This window comes from Ambystoma mexicanum, chromosome 4q (genome assembly GCF_040938575.1).
Source record: "Ambystoma mexicanum isolate Mex_15411 chromosome 4q, UKY_AmexF1_1, whole genome shotgun sequence".
NCBI lineage: Eukaryota > Metazoa > Chordata > Amphibia > Caudata > Ambystomatidae > Ambystoma > Ambystoma mexicanum.
The window spans coordinates 1,150,669,113-1,150,685,356 of NC_090928.1; positions in this window are offsets into that span (position 1 = coordinate 1,150,669,113).

The following is a 16,244-nucleotide window of genomic DNA, read 5'->3' on the forward strand; positions in this document are numbered from 1 at the left end:
CTCACTGTCAAGCTGCGTTATTGAGTTAAGGAAATAGCAGATGGAACCCAGGCCATTTAAATTATTTTAATGCAATGGGGAACATTGAATTTCAGCAAGGATATAAAAAATAGAACATTGCGGAATACAGTACATAAAGGAAACATTGTCATGGGAAACCTTCCAATCAACGCAAACACAATGCATCAGTAAACATGTGGTTTAATTGTAATATAAATCGATGCACATTCATCGAACAAACAATACCCGATGCAAAGACCCTGAACATACTGTGCAAAATTAAACTGCACGAATACAACATGTGAGCACACAAGCAGCACAGAGCGGAACAATTTACTGTATAAGAAAGCCTAAAAAGTTGCCTGCATGATGCAAACTTAAACGTATATGGGAAATCATTATATCGATGTGTGTTTCGAAAAACATCAGAAGCGGCCTTTGTGTTTCTGGAAAATAATGAATAGGTCGATTGGGGATGCCACAATAATGCAACAAGCTATTGCCCTCAAGCTCTCTATTCTTTCCGTGGTAATATTGTAGTGAGAAGCAGAATCCAGGTGGTTTCATTGAATGGCAGGAACAGACACACCATCCTGTCAGGGTCATTCGTAATGGCTTGGAGTGCTGGTCAAACGCACACGTTGACAAACGTTGATAGCGCCCAGATACCCCAGGGCTAGGTGCGCTCTACAAATGGCAACATAAATACATAAATACATGAAATAAATACACCCGTCAGTCGGACTGAACTTCATAAACATCATTTGCTTCAACGGAAAAGTCTTGTGACGTGCTTGCTCTCTCAATTCATGCACACATGCATGCGCAAGTTTGGCAGGTGTGCTCATATTCTGAAGGGCCTATCGGAACCAATGCGGCTCACAGAGGGATTTAGTATGGGTGCTTTAGAATCCCTAAGGAATTGCTTTGGCCGCAAACAACAGCTTTCTCCCTTCTTGTTGCTCTCTGATTTGTGTGTGGCTGTTAGCAAGATGAAAAGGGCAACTCTACATTATTAAGGAGCAGGAGAGCAGGTGCCTTAATCGCCACAGACCATTTTGTGTACCCTTCAGGCATTTGTGACATTTTATTTTGAAGCAGCGAGGAATTACTATCTGGCAAGGGCGTAGAAGCCCTGTTTTTATATTTTTCTGGGTAATTCCATCTCAGAGAGTGTGATCTGCTGCCCAGATCCCCTTTTCATTAGCCCTATGCCAAAAGCATAGTGTTGTGTGCTCTGCTGCATCAATGTCTGCTCTCCAGTGGCACACAGCAGGTTCAGAGTTCACAGGAGCCCTTTTGACAACTGTTGTGACAGCCAAGTCACTTCAACAAATAGGATGCATTTAAAGTCTGCACCTTTGTTCCAAAACCACATAGTCACAAGGAATTATTATTCTGGTTGCAGTTCAATCTTTATACTTAAAGCCATACTTGAATTTAGGGTACAGTGGATAGTAATTCACATGTCTAGGAGAAGCCACATTTAATTGATATCATACGTGTGTCTACACTGTGAGCCCAGGCCAGCGGTTGAAGGAAGGATTGTGTCTTTTGGTCAGACAGCTTGGCCCTGCCTCTTGCAAGGCAAGAGACAGAATGGGTATGCCTCTCCTTGGATCCTTTGCAAGGGCAGGTACCACATCTCTACCGGGAGACAGGCCTACAGTAGAATTTGTCCTGGGAAACCAGCATCATAGGGCCAATACTACACAAAAGAAGTAGCCTCACAACAGTGTATTGCATAACAAAGGGCGTTTGATGCAATGGGTCTGGGAAGGGGGTGGGTCAAGTGTAGACAGGGGGAGCTCAGCACAAATGGGGAACGGTTATGCCATCTTGATTCAAGTTGTACCTCTCTTTCCTTTCTGTCTCCTCCATTTCCTTTAGCTCAAAGCCATTTGGATGTAATGTCAGAAGGCAAAGACCACTTGCCTTAAGGACAGGAATTGGATCACTTAAAGCAGTCTTTCTGGTGATCAACCACGTGTAGATATTTGCCTATAAAAGAGGGGGCTTTCCCATTCTTTCTTTAGTTCAGTTTTGAACTATCCAGGCAGAGGGAAGAATTTGCGTTCACCTCTTTTGGGAGAGTTCACTTTCTAAAGCCCTCCACCAGTAAGTTGAAGATTGAGTTTCCAAGGTAGATGCATGCTCTGTTCCTTACACATCTTCAGGGCACATGGGGAGTGACCTGCTGCTGGAGCAAGACCAAACTTTCTGCTAGCTAAATGGGTACCCATGACCTTACAGACGGTGAAGTACCCCTGCAAGTGTTTGCTAGCCGACTCTGTGTATTGTAGATTTACAAAAAGGAACTGTTTTGTTTCTGAGCACCTACATCTGGATTCAAAGCACCCTGAGAATCAGAACAGGCAAGATTCCCATGTTTTCACCATCAAACCATTTTGGGATGAATTTCAAACCTGTTGGCACTCGCTTGATCTTTGAGCTGCTATTCCGCACATCTGAACCAGTACACTACAGCACAGCACCAGAAGAGTGTGTTGTTGCCACACCATGTCTGAACCACTTTTCAAACCACCAGCCTCTTTTTTGCATATCCAAATCAGCTGCCGAACCGACCCTTCTGGCCTGGCTGAACTGCAGCCATTGTCTGCTGCATTTAACCACCTAACTCGAACTGCACATCCAGTAACCAGTATCTTCACTGTCAAACCGAGTGTCTAAAAACAACCCTTGTGGCAATCATGATCCGCACATCTTTGAACCCTGTTTTGAACAGCAGAGAACTTCATCTGGACCCTGGCCCAACTTCTTCTCCCCTTCTGGAACATCCTAACCAATGCATTTGAAGCTGATTCAAACCACTGGCACAGCGATACACAGCCTGGTTCAATGCTGTCAGACTGACAAGAACAGCAGAAAGGTACTATTGACTTATAACTGGTCATCCTTTGGATGCTAGAGACTGGTTAGGTCACTCTTCATCCCTTTTATGCACAAGAACATATCCTTTGATGGACATTGTACGTGTTGATTGGCTTGCACCCCTGTTTAATTACCCAAAGTCCTGCATCTTATTGTCTGCAAATATTGTGTTCTTTCCACAGGGACGACATTCTGTAGTGCTTTTTTTCTATTTAGTTATTATTGCATATGCTGTGTTTAAATAAGGTAGATTATTTGTAAAGAAGACTGAGATAGTTGGGTAGAAAGAGAAATTTGAAAACCTGAGCGCTTGTACTGTTATGTTAAAAGTGAATTTGTCTGCGGGTAAATGCAAGGTGTGGGTCGCCTGTGAAGCTTGCCACAATTTGTAAGTTATAGACCAAAGGTTGCATTCACACTGCGCACAAATCACAAAAGTCCATGCGTAACTTGCATGTATTTAATTGATTGTAGGTCAGCCTGACACGTGTTTCGAGCAATGTGCTCTTCGTCCGAGGCTGAACATATCATATGCAAATGAGTTTTTAAAACCACATCAAAATAATGTTTCCATTGAGGTAACACAAACCAAAAGACAGTTTAGCAGGTCAGAGAACCATAAACCACATGACAATTCATTCAGGTTGGTGCAAATAAAAAACAATAATAATTTCGGAATTATACATTCACAGAAACATAAAATTTGTACCCATCCATGTAAGTATTGCATATAATACAAAAAGGATAGCAGGCGGCAGATATGCACATAAAGATGAAGAGATGGAAGAGATGGTTATGGGAAAAGCAAACACACAAAATTAAAATTAATGTTTGTAAACAGATCATACATGGTTCAGTGTTTGTTCGTTTATTTGTTTGTTTATTTATTTGGTATTGCGCGCCAAACCCATTAGGTAGCGCACTGTATCCAAGTCTTGCAAGAGCCTCATTGTATATAATAATAATAATGAGAGTATACCTTGTGTAGTCTTGGTGTCAATTTATACCACAAAAGAATATATTTACCGGTAAATAACGTGAAGCCATCATTGGTTATATACAATTTTAACTAAAGATTGGCTCGAAACACCTGTCAGCCTGACCTAGAATCAATTAAATACATGCAACCTAAGCATGGACCTTTGTGATTTGTGTGCAGTGTGAATGCAACCTTTGCTCTATTATGTGTATAGAACCTTGTTTGGACATTCCTTTTATTTTGTACTGTTGTACCTTCCTGTTTAGGTTAGTACTGGATCACATTCACTCTCCTCTTGAAAGTGTATCCTTCCCTCTGCCCACGTTACCACAAAAGGCAGATCATGCATATCTCTTAAATGTGCTCGTTTCACCTTTATGATTGGGATCACTCTTGCTTTGTAGACGTGTTAGAGCTGAGTAGGTGCTTTAGCCACTACTCATGCTGGAACACCTGCATGGCAGAGGTCATTTTGTCACAGAAGCCCATTATAGTTGCACTGCCTGTTTGTAGACATGTTTGTGACATTCTTTGTGAAGCCATTTTGAAAGCCTTTCCCATACACGTATCCCTCTCCTATGCCCACAAAACAAACCTTTTATGAGACCCCTGGGAAAGCAATTATGACACTCCCTATGAAACTAATTTGAAACCATTTTTTCTAACCTTCCTCTCTGCAATCAAAACACAGAAACGAAATTAAAACCTTGGTAAAAACCCTTTTTCTAAAACCATGTCAAACCTTTTATCTGACCCTACATTCCTGAAAAGAAAAAACACAATATTCCTTGTGAAACCCTTCATGAAAACATCTGTGAATCTCTTGGTGAAATAGTTAGTTTTTAAATCCTTTCTCTTACCCTTACTAGTCCCCAGCACTTGCAAAAAAACCTTTGTTGAACCCTTTGTTGAAACCAATCTTTAAGTCCATTCACACATTATTTTTGCTGCTTATCCCTTCCAAGTTGTCATTTGTGTGAGTTCCATTCCTACCTAGTAGTCTAAAAGGATACAATCACTGAATAGTGACACCCTGCTTCCAAATAAACACTTGATCTTTCTTCTCATGCAAGGTGGTCACTGGAGTTCTCCCCTTTCTAATATTCATGAAAAGAAGCATTCAGGCAACCAGCAAATTCTGGCCTTATTTCGATTTTGGCATCCTCTTCCCACACAGTAGTGACAACATGATGGCACACTTGCTTACAGCTGCTGAATGGTAACCTCCTGCCTTAAGTCAAATCTGTGATGTTCATGCATCTCCCTAGTACAGTCGCCTCTCTAATAATGACAAACATATGGTGCAATCTGGTACAATTACTGAATGTCATCACCTGCCTCCAACAAATTCTAGGATTTTCTTCACCTGGTAGTCACTGACAACAAATGTCACATGACTGTATGGAATTCCAGGTGGTCAATGTAATGTTCTCCTTAGAGGTCACAAACAGATGGCACACTGTGTTACAGCCACCAAATGTATACTACTGTGACATGCAAATATGTAATGCAAGGTGGTGACTGGGACTCTCTCCTCCCTAGTTGTCACAAAATGAGGCAACACTCAGCGCCAACCACTGAATCATAATCCCTTGACTGCCTACAACCAACCTTGTGACTATAAAAACCTTGTGACTATAAAGACTAGCCAAGTATTTTGCTCTGTGCAGCAGGGCCCTGTTACTTCGAATTCCCTTCACACACAGCTCCTATGAACAGACAACGACAAAAGCATGGAACCAACCACCTTCTCTTTATTCTGCCTTTACAATTATGTCTGGGCTCTAGTAGCCCCTTCTCTTCCTCCCCCCCATCGCTTGTCTCCTCCGAGGTTTCTTACTTCCTTTAAGGTAATTCCTGAATAAAGGTGTCCCCCTGTATCTCCATAACATTGCTCCCTTACTTATCGTTGAGCTGCATCCTCTCTGCTCTGCTCGGCCATTGGGGTACGGCATCTGATGGTGTTGATGACTCCTCTTGCCGGCTGGTCTCTCTCTCTTTAACACCATTCTCTCCTGTCTCCTGATTGCTTGCTCAGTGTCCATGGGTGACCCATGTAGTCTTTTTCCAGCAGATATTCCTTCCTTCTGTTCTCCCACCTGTGATAGTCTCCTTTCACTCTAACCAATCTTCTATGAGGGCCGGTCATCTCTTTTAGTTGGAAGGGAATTCCTTCCCTGCTCAGCCGTTCAAAGTGATGTATCCTCCCGCATCTGCCACATTGATGACCTATCGCCAGGCATGGCCCGCTGTGGGAACACCGCTTCCGACACCTTTAGCCCATATTATCTTCTCCACCCAGCTGAGGGGCGAGGCATTGCAGTGTTCTGTTGAAGCTGTATTGTCCTTGTGGCCACCTCATCTGATGTGTGTGTGTGTATGGCAGCTACCTGCCCCTTCTCCTTCAGCTTTTCCATTCCGGTTGCTTGGGTTACCACTCTTTCTTATACACGTGCAAACTCCAAGACCTCTGCCTTTCGGAGGGGCTCCTTCAGGAGGTGCTTTCGAAATATAGATGAGGTGCACCCCTTCATTAATCAGAGGTATATTTCCTTCTCGTCTGTGAAGTGTGCGAAGTTGCAGTGCAAACTCATCTTTTGCAGCCTGATGATGTAGTCTCCTATTGTTTTGTGAGGTAGCTGCTAACACTTGTTAAACAAATACCTGTTAAAGTCCTTGTTCGGTTTGATAAGTAGCTACTTGTTGAGTGCAGTGATGGCCATCCCACACGTGTCTTAAGAATCCCCTTGAACTCGCTCCCCATGATGCTTGTGAATACCACCAGGAGCGTTGTTGGATCATCCTCCACAAGCACTTTCACATAATCAGTGAATTCCTACGCCCAATCATCACACATGGGCCTTCTGTTCTCCTGTGGCTGCAGTTGAAATGGTTGCGGTCGCCTGTGAAATGCCACTCTTTCTGTACTTGCTGCACTGCCCATTCTTGGGACTGCCTGCTCTTCCCCATTCTGTATGTTTAGCCTTCCCCTGCATCCCTTTGTGAGCAGTGATTTTTGCCAGTGGATGCACGCACAGGCCTCTTGGCAGCCCCTTTCTAATGCCCCAGAACACTGTCTGTGGATGGATAGCCCTTTAATTGCCCTATCCACACTGGGGCAGATCGCCCTCCCAATTAAGTCCTGTGTCGGGGTCGGAAAAACTAGTGGGTGGGCAGCCCACTCCTGACGGGCTTATTGTCCTACCTTCTCCTCATGGCTGTATACCTCTGCAGGAGACTCTGTCACCCCTTCCTCCTATACGTTGGAGACATGAAACTTTGCTGTGTTTGACACCAGCCGTTGTGCCAATACCGAAGCGTGTGTTTGAAAGAATATAGCCTTTGAGACAACCCTACCAAATGTATCCCCAAAGTGATGACAACCTAAGGGAGGAATTCCCTGAAGGAATATGAGAAACAGCAAAGAAAAGAAAAGAAGCTAGTGACATCTTACAAATTATGTACAACGTCCCGAGATACTGGCTGAAGAGATGTGTAGATCCTAAAGAAACAAATGACCAAGTAAAAAATCAAATGAGCTTTTAAATACAAAGAAGATGATTACTCATGCACGAAGTGCTGCAGAAACTCAACAGTTTAATAAATGTACAGACGCTGAAACGCAATGTAGACTAAGTCATCTTAGAAGCTGGCTATGCGTAGTGGATAGCACGCAGACAAAGCCACCATTATATAGAAGCTGGACATTGGTATCATGAATTTAGTAAGCCAGTACCCATAAAGCGGCAAGGGAAAACTGTGTCGCAGCAAGAATAAGCAGATTCGTGGAGCTGCATGGCGAGGTTGTCTGGCCTGGAGTCATGGCTGAAGCAGCCAAGGTCAGTTATCTATTCTGAAAATGAGCGAACGTGCCGAGGATGAATCTTCCCTTTTAAGGTGTAAAGAAGGAACACCAGGAGTGCAAGTTTAATTCATTTAGAGCATTTAAAACCTGCAAAATGGACCAAATCGTAGTCTACTGTCACCTGAACTAAGGATGTAAATAGAGCTCGAACTTGGAGTCCAAGACACAATAGCAAGTGCCCTCAATCCTGTGTATTCTCAAAGACAAGGATACTTTGCAAGGCCAAGTACAAAGTCAATCTTTATGGCAGAAGTCATGGGCGATGCAAGATGCTGGCTAATTGTTGGAGAGGTAGTATCATGCCCCATCTCCTTGCACCTGGGTCTGGGCTTACGTGCTGCTAAGTCAACCGAATGTTCCAGACATGCACAAGCATGCCAACCAATTATAGTAGTCCATATAACGAAGGACCTTATAGTGTGAAGTCCAATGAGAAACTGTGTATCTAATGTTTCTGAAGATTACATGTTTTAGAGGTAGGCATATGTTGTCCACCTGATAGTGGCCAGCCAATCTTATACAAAAGTATACTTAGCTGTTCCCCATAGCCCATCCCGACCCTTGATAGATTTTTCATTATTGCAATGTAGGATGACATCACCTCTGATGTATTTTTGGTATAAAAACTATGTTTTGTGTAAAGATCACTTAAAGACTGCACATTGTAAACTCCCTGTTTTATTACATAATTGTTAATAAAACAGTACTTTGCCATCTTCCCGAGTTGGTTCGATTATTTGGACTCAGAATTATTTTGTATGATCCCATCCATAATATATGTACGTTCCTAAAGGGCCCTAAACTCACATTCAAGGGCGGACAATCCCTCCTTTGTATGTCCTTGCACTCGTGGTGAAGGGACCTGTTCCCTGTACGTCCTTGTGAGGTGGTGGGTGGATTGCTCTTCCTTTGCCAGTAGGGACCAAGATCAGCCTATCAGGCGGATTTCCCTCCTAGTGTGGGCGGATGGCCCTGTTTTCTGCTCTGGGACCCAGGATCAGCGGCCTATGTGGGCAGATCACCCTATGTTCCTTGGGCGGAGCACTCTCTTAGCTTGTGCATGGGTCGTGATGGGCAACGTGTCCAAGCAGACTGCCCTCCTTTCCTTTTGAATGGGTATACTTAATGGCATTTCCCCTCAGTGCCAGTTGTTATGCTCTGTGCAGCAGGGCCCCGTTACTTTGACCTCCCTTCACACACACACAACTCCTACGAATGGACAGCAACAAAGATATGGAACCAAAAACCTTCTATTTAGCATGCCTTTCCAATTCTGTCTGGGGTCTAGTAGCCCCTCTTCTTCCTCCCTCAAACCCTCGTGTCCTCTGAGCTTTCTTGCCTTCCCTAGTAAAGGTGTCCCCCTTGTGATTATATCCACAACACCAACCTCTCATATTGCAATGTTCTACCTTTCTTTTGACAAAATCTGATTTACATTTTCTGCCACTGCTTCAATTGACCTGATGCAACTTAAAATACATTTCTTTTCCTATGTACCTATCCTTGACTACATTCCAGCAACTTCGTACTCTCCCTGATCACGCACTCCAACAGCCTGTGCCTTACTTAATAGGGGAAGCAAAAGTCTCCTGATACACCCCACCCAAACCCTAAAGGAAATTCAAGAAAGTTCAGCCTGTAAAGATTGCCAAATCTTAGATCATTATATATGTGTTCAAATAAACGTGCCTCAGATTAGTCCCTACCCCCTCCCAATGCCATATGACCGTGTGCATTCTCACTGTGGCTGGATCGAAATGGCACTGCAATAACTATGATGCAGCCAATCATAGGTGATCAACAATATGAGACTCAATATGGAGACGTGACATCAATGGCTGCTTCTTTTACAAAGTCAGAGCTAACAGGCAGTGTTGAATAGCAACACTAGCTAGTGTAAATGCACACTTCAGAAATAGCTTACCAATAGAGAGTTAGGGCCCCCACTTCGTCAATGTCTCTTGTTTTGTCAATCAGTAAATGGGTCCCAATGCCTTAAAAGGGTAAGGTAGACAGCCATGAGCCTTTTTTGTCACTCATGTGACCATAACGGGTACATAAAAACAATACAAAGAAAGTCAACCCATTGTTGAATGCTTTGAAATGTTTGCAATCATTGTAAATTTTGCATTCCTAATAATAACTTCCAGTACATATGGTAGTCATATTAAGAATGTTACACCTACTGAGAAAAGTACACTGTCAAAAGCTAGATTAACAATAAACATGATTTCCGGTTGTACCCTTTTGAAATACCCCTATGAGAAAGGAGACAAGGACAAATAGCACTGATAAAGGTTCCTGGCTGCTTTGCTTGAAAACAATATGAATTTTGGCTGCATAATAAAGACCATAGATCTGTATTAGACAATATATCTGTGATAAACGTGTGACATCCTTGAACCACTGAGTACATAATGCTCACTGTACTTGGTCCCATTTTCATGTTCTCACAACACTCACCCTAATATTCAAGTCTTTTGAATCATGAACCATGTATACTCATTCAGACTGCCTCAGATTGTGTATGTGGGCATACCATATCTGGGTAATGTTTCACTCCATTGAGATCGAAAACAACATCTAATTCTTGTTTCTAGGGATAATATCTACTAGTGGACCTGCCAAGAGGTAAAGCTGGGTATCAGGGTAAAAATGGGTGAGCACATTCTCTGTTCCAAACCACAGATACCCTGGGAGAATTGTTTACATGCTATACGTGAATATGTTATGTTATTAAACTGAAAGACAGTAACTTTTTTAGCAAAATAAAATCGAGATGAATTAATTAACAGATGTTAAACAGATTTACTGAGAAATACTTATATTTACATTTTGGCTGAAAAGTGGCGACAACACCTGGGGTCAAAACATTCTTATTGGGTGAGTTCTGGGTATTCATATAAGAATAAAACAGTTTGGCTTGTGGCTTCTGTTGGCATGTATGCATAATTTCCCAAGAGGGAAAAGAGGTTTATGCTCTGACACCATGTGGAAAGGGGATTGTGCTTAATAAATGCATCCAATGGGATTAGAGAATGTCGGGGATGATTAGACTTCTTTGTATAGGGTTAGCCAGAGGTTTGATGATGTTGTAACTGGTATGTGTAATATGTAAATGATCTAACTTTGTGTAAAACAACAAACTTTGTTGAGCATAGCAAGTAATTGTTAGCTTTCAGCTTGACAAAGCTGACTAACCCTTCTGGCTGTTTGCATGTAATTAAACTCTTTTTTTTCCGACAACGTTCATTCACTCTTGTTTTGGAGTTCTTTTTCATATATCGTGTTTTTGGTTTACCCATCTACATTTGGTGACTTGCGACTTGATTAACAGGCCTTCCGAGATGCTGGGAGATTCCTTGCCACACAACTCAGCTGCAGTGCTTCTCTGAAGTGACCAGGCAAGTACACATCAAATGCTAGGCCATAAAGACTGCATATAGAAACTAAGTTACAATAACCATATACACTAATGGCACGACAGACACAAGGTTCGATTTCCAACAAGTCTGGCTCATTTCAAAGTATCTCAGTCGGCCGACTGGGTCTCAACGTCTCACAACGTGTGTTCCCAGGCCTCGTGAGACGCAAGAGAGCGAGCAACGCTAACCAGTAATATATATACATTACATGCAATCTTTACGAAGGCAATTCGATCCGCTCATAAACGTGTCATAACACTATGGTTCAGTGATCGACAGTCATGACAATTATGACACGTTATGACATGTCTTTATTCAGTCTAAACATAGTTATTCTAGCAATAGCAGCAGAGACATCTTTCTCATATGGGAAACATAGAGCTCTTAGCTCAGCAAAGATATCATTTTCGTAGCAGAGAAACATTCCTTAACACGTTATCTGTGTGTCTCGGTTCATGAGCTAAGGGTCAGACAGTTCTGAAGCAGAAAATCCCACTCTCCTCGAAGGAGCACCGCTAGAAGAATATAATTCATGTTTTAACTGCCTTTTACTACAGCGTTTGCAAGACAGGCTGGCACATGGACTACTGATTAGATGCGGCTTCAGTGATAAACAATGCATCTCTGCTTAGTTTGACATACCTGTCTGTGTTAGTATTTCAGCATTCAGGCCATGGCCTCACACCGTCTGTGAGTTTGAGGCATAGAATACATTTTGCAAAGCGTTTTGACAGAAAGGAAAAAAACAAATGGCCGACATTTCACAAAATGGATGCCCTCTGGTTACAATGACGATTCTAAGATTGCAATGTTTGTCACATGATGCGATTGGTTTCTGGTCAACATACTATACATACTATAGGGTAATTTCTGGTCTAACACACAGAGGGGTTTGTAGGTGCCATATTGTTTAAAGGCCTGCCTGTTGCCTAAAGGAGGGATGCCATGACCCAGCTGTGCGGGATATTCGAAGGGACGCAGCTTTGTAGAGCTTCAGAGAACGCATCATATCCGAGTGCACTTTGCAGGAAAACAGAGGAGGAAGAGGGAAAAGTTATTAATTGGGATTAGGGGAATGTGCAAGTTTGAATGGGGTCAGAGAGGGCATTGAGGAAGAATGGAGTCAGAATGGCAGTTGAGTAAATAAGAGCGAGAAAGACAAATTGTGAGTGTGGAGGATATGTATGGAATTGTGAATTGTTACATGTTGTATGTCCTTATTTCCATCATTTACTTCATTCTTTTTCTTCTGATTGATAGTCAAAGTAGTGAAAGGAGATCTTCTCGTAGTCGAGGAAAGACAGCATTGCAGTCGAAAGTGCTGTATTTGCCTTCCGCTATACCAAGGATGCACAGTACTTCACTGTACCCGTGGAATGGTGTGTGTGTGCAAGGGTACACTCCTTTGTCTCGAGTGAAGGAGATATGATGATGAGGAAACATGGTATAAGTTGTTGTGATTTTTATTGATGCCATGTTTGTCTTTTATGTAGGAGTGTTTAGTGTTGGCCAGTGATAGCCCAAAGCAAGGTGATTGTGGTGTGAGTGAGGACGAAGTGACTGATTATTGAGGGGTATAAAAGCTTGGGGAAAAATGGGGCTTTTGTTTAAGGAGTCATTTGGGGTCATTATAACTCTGCCAGTCCAGGCACTATACCAGCACTTTTCTGGACAGGCAGAGTACATTTTTGGCAGTGGGGGTACCAGATTTAACTCCAGCAAAGAGCTAGAGGTAAATCAGGTCCCCACCGGAAAAATACAGCCGCTTTTACCGGCAGCAGTATTTCCAATGCTGGTAATACCAGCAATCCTAACCATGGAGTCCTCTCTGACTCCATGGAATGGGGATTTACTGCCCTTCCCGCTGCCTGTAATATTGTGGTAATTCCGGGATATCAGGCAGCGAGAACAGTAATACTGTTTATGTCTATCCCACTGGCATTACTAGCGGGATACAGGCAAATGTGTAATGCCCCCCCATAGTAATTTTTGGAGTGCCGCAGGATTGACTTCTGCGAACGTTTTATTTCTATTTTTACATAATAAGAAGATAGTACGGAGACTATGTTGAAACCTATGTGTCAGACACTCCCAAGTTATAAGGAACAAATCTTGAAGTACCACCATGAGTAGCTACAATGAACTAAAGGTAGGATGTTTAAATCTTGATTCGAAGAAAGGCATGCATGATAATGGTGCTCTGGAGAATATGCATACTTATGTACCCTGCAAAATACAAGGGGAAGAAATTAGAAAAAAGGCAGAGCATCCTTGAGTTGTGGAAATTACTGAAAGGGAACTAAAAGTAGCAGAGGAAGGAGAATGGGTAACAGATGAGGAACAGGGGGAAGCACCAAGTAGGGAGCAGCTACTGCAGACAGGCAGCATTTTTGCAGAACAGCATTACTGAGCAAAATGAAGGGGAGAGAGACTGTGCTTCCAGAGGAGACAGAACCACATTCCTGAACGAAAGGGAGGGGTGAGAGTCTCAGCATTCAGATGTGGCCAAGATAGCCAAGTGTCACACGCTGCGGAAACTGGCATGTGTGGAGTCGGTGCACTTTAGTGGCCATTGACTTCCCCGTCACGCTCTCACGTATCTTTCAGTGATGGTCTAGTCTTTCCACGGCTTGCTGCCGTCGGAAACCTTTTACATCACACCAACCCTGAAGCCTACGCGTTGAAACCTACTCCCGTTAGGCTTTCGGGTTGGTACTTTTCTTCTGCTTCCTCTGTGCTCCTCCCTCCTTTCCAGTACCTCCCTTTGCTCTCCTTCTCTTTCCTTCTTTTCCCAGTGTTTCTTATGGTAGTTTTCCCTGGTTTCCCACCTTTTTGCACATCAGCTCTCATTTCTGCTCTGTTTCCCCTGGTGCTCTTGGTTCAGACTTAGTAATAGGTGCTTCTTTGGTCAGTACCCAGCTGTATTCCAGCATCACACTTGCATTTCTGAGGCCTTCCATCGCCAGTGTCATCGAGAGACTACTGTTTCTTGGGAGCACCGCAGCCTCTGCCTGGATAGTTTTTTTTTGTGCCTAACCGGCTTTGTCCCTGAATTAGTTTGTTCCGGAAGAGCGGCCCCCCGGACCACTCACCCAACGGTCAGGATGGCTTCCTTCCGGGGCAGACCCTATCTGCACACAAAAAAAGGTGCTGTGGAAGAAAAGGTTTGGCGGACAGTTGTACCACGAAACCACAGGTGAGGAGGAGGGGGAGTGGAGTGACCAAGAACCAGGAACCACCGTAACAGACATTGACACTAAGTAAAAACAAAACACTGGTAGCTGAGATTTCCCTATCCTGGGCATTTTTGAGGTAGAATAGAAATAAAATAGTGCTATGAGTTATGTTTCAGTGATTATTGTTTGGACACTTCAAAAGCATTACAAAATGTCAGTATATGTACCCTTAAATAATGCATAAGAAAAGGTTATCGTGAAGTCAGACTCATTGCCCTAAATGAACACCCAAGTGAGCACAAGCGTTAAAGAAGGGGCATATGAACACAAACACACACATACACACACACAGACTCATAACAGCACACCCATTCTGAAAACACTGGACATGGCATTAGTAGTTTTGTAGGAACACAAATAATGTATTTTCTATTTTTTTTTATTGAAAAACTACAGTTTAAAACACAAGGTTCAAACTTTTGTTTCAGATTTCATCCAAACTATAAATGGCCTGTGTATCCAAACAGCCTCACTAAATAATGTTTCAGTTTTCCAAGCATTACTAAAGCTAAATTATACAGAGTGACACCTATTCAAATTAAGTTGTCTCAAATCGGATGGTGTCTGCATTCATCAAACCTCAGTTTTCAGGAGCAAAGCCTGCGTCACATATAGATAGAAATGTGTTTGTTAGCACATGCCACACTTAGATGGAATTCTTACTTTGGCCTGCGTCACATCTAGATAGAGGTGTGTTTGTTAGCGTGTGCCACACTTGGATGGAATTCTTACTTTGGCCTGCGTCACATCTAGATAGAAATGTGTTTGTTGGCATATGCAACACTTAGATGGAATTCTTATTTTAGCCTACGTCACATCTAGATAAAATTCCTACTTTGGCCTGCGTCACATCTAGATAGAAATGTGTTTGTTGGCATATGCCAAACTTAGATGGAATTCTTATTTTGGCCTCCGTCACATCTAGATAGAATTCTTACTTTAGCCTGCGTCACATCTAGATAGAAATGTGTTTGTTAGCATATGCCACACTTAGATGGAATTCTTACTTTAGTCTGCGTCGTATCTGGATGGAGTTGCGAATGTTAGCATGTGCTACACTCAGCTGAAAGTCTTAACCTTGGCTTGCGTCGTACCTAGATAGGATTGTGAATGTTAGCATGCGCCACACTCAGCTGAAAGTCTTAACCTTAGCGCACGTCACACCTGGATAGAATTGTGAATGTTGGCATGTGCCACACTTGGATGGAATTCTTGACCTTGGCTTGCGTCACACCTGGATGGAGTTGTGAGTGTTAGCATGTGCCATACTCAGTTGAAGGTCTTGGCCTCAGCTTGCATCGCATCTGGACAGAATTGTGAGTGTTAGCATGTGCCTTACTTAGCTTAAAGTCTCAAGCTTAGCACGCGTCATATCTAGATAGAATTTTGAATGTTGGCTTGCATCACATCTGAATGGAATTTGTGAGTGTTGGCAACCAAAAGTATTAACCTGAGCCTGCATCACATCTGGGTAGAGTTGTGAATGCTGGCATGTGCCACACTCAGCTGAAAGTCTCAACCTTAGCATGCGTCACATCTGGATGGAATTTGTGAATGTCAGTACGCGCCACACTCAGCTGAAAGTCTTAACCTTAGCGCACGTCACACCTGGATAGAATTGTGAATGTTGGCATGTGCCACACTTGGATGGAATTCTTGACCTTGGCTTGCGTCACACCTGGATGGAGTTGTGAGTGTTAGCATGTGCCATACTCAGTTGAAGGTCTTGGTCTCAGCTTGCATCGCATCTGGATGGAATTGTGAATGTTGGCTTGTGTCACACCCGGATAGAGTTCTGGGTGTTGGCTTGCGTCGCATCTGAACAGAATTGTGAGTGTTAGCATGTG